This window comes from Capsella rubella, unplaced genomic scaffold (assembly GCF_000375325.1).
Source record: "Capsella rubella cultivar Monte Gargano unplaced genomic scaffold, Caprub1_0 scaffold_5, whole genome shotgun sequence".
NCBI classification, from domain to species: Eukaryota; Viridiplantae; Streptophyta; class Magnoliopsida; order Brassicales; family Brassicaceae; genus Capsella; species Capsella rubella.
The window spans coordinates 3,732,863-3,734,725 of record NW_006238919.1 but is presented as its reverse complement, the minus strand read 5'-3'; positions in this window follow the sequence as shown (position 1 = coordinate 3,734,725).

Here is a 1,863-nt window from a genome sequence, read left to right as displayed (position 1 = left end):
AGTAGGTTCTCTATTCATCCAGGAGCGACCAAGATGTACCGAGATCTGAAGCGGTATTATCATTGGGTCGGGATGAAGAGGGATGTGGCTAAATGGGTCTCTGAGTGCGATGTATGTCAGCTAGTGAAGGCTGAGCATCTGGTGCCGAGTGGAACAAAAGAGGCAGTTGCGGAAGCATGAGGGCAACTACCCTACTCATGATTTAGAGATGGCAGCGGTGGTCTTTGCTCTGAAGATTTGGAGATCTTATCTGTATGGAGCGAAGGTTCAGGTGTTTACGGATCATAAGAGTCTGAAGTATATATTCACGCAGCCTGAGTTGAACTTGAGGCAGAGGCGCTGGATGGAGTTGGTTGCAGACTATGATCTGGAGATAGCTTACCATCCTGGTAAGGCTAATCTGGTTGCAGATGCTCTGAGCAGGAAGTGAGCGGCTTCAGCTCGAGGGCAGGACATGGAGACCTTGGTGGAAGAACTTAGCACCTTGCGGTGATGTGCTATTTCTCAGGAGCCATTAGGGTTAGAAGCAGCTAACCGAGCAGACCTTCTGACCAGAGTTCGAGCGGCTCAGGAGAAGGATGCAGGGCTGGTTAATACTTCTAAGGATACTGAGTCAGAGTATCAGGTTGCAGCCAATGGGACTATCCTTGTGCATGGGCGAGTTTGTTTGCCCAAGGATGAGGAGTTGAGACGTGAGATCTTGAGTGAGGCTCATGCGAGTAGGTTCTCTATTCATCCAGGAGCGACCAAGATGTACCGAGATCTGAAGCGGTATTATCATTGGGTCGGGATGAAGAGGGATGTGGCTAAATGGGTCACTGAGTGCGATGTATGTCAGCTAGTGAAGGCTGAGCATCAGGTGCCGAGTGGATTATTGCAGAGTCTCCCTATTCCAGAGTGGAAATGGGACATGATCACGATGGATTTTGTGGTGGGGTTGCCAGTGTCTCGGTTCAAGGATGCCATTTGGGTCATTGTGGACCGTTTGACTAAGTCTGCACATTTCTTGGCTATCAAGAAAACCGATGGAGCGGCAGTGCTAGCTAAGAAGTATGTGCAGGAGATTGTGAGACTTCATGGAGTACCGGCCAGTATTGTGTCATACCGAGATTCGAAGTTCACTTCGGCGTTCTGGAAGGCTTTCCAGAAGGAGATGGGTACTAAGGTGCATTTGAGCACGGCTTACCACCCTCAGACAGACGGGCAGTCTGAGCGGACCATTCAGACACTCGAGGATCTGTTGAGGATGTGTGTGTTGGACTGGGGTGGTCAGTGGGCTTGGTGGAGTTTGCTTATAATAATAGCTACCAGGCGAGTATTTGGATGGCTCCTTATGAGGCGTTGTATGGGAGGCCGTGTCGGACACCTCTATGATGGACTCAAGTGGGGGAGAGGAGCATATATGGTGCGGATTTTGTTCAGGAGACTTCAGAGAAGATTCGGGTTCTGAAGCTGAACATGAGAGAGGCGCAGGATCGACAAAAGTGTTATGCTGATAAGAGGCATAAGGAGTTGGAGTTTGATGTTGGAGATATGGTGTATCTCAAGATGGCGATGTTGCGTGGTCCTAACAGGTCCCTTACCGAGACTAAGCTGAGTCCGAGGTTTATGGGTCCTTTCAGAATTGTGGAGCGGGTTGGACCGGTGGCTTATCGGTTGGAGTTACCTGAGGTAATGCATGCATTTCATAAGGTATTCCACGTGTCGATGCTGAGGAAGTGTCTTCACAAGGATGATGAGGTGTTGGCTACGATCTCGGCAGATCTTCAGCCTAGCATGACCTTGGAGGCGAGGCCAGTGAGGGTTCTCGAGAGGCGGGTAAAGGAACTTCGACGTAAGAAGATTCCTTTGATGAGAGTCCAG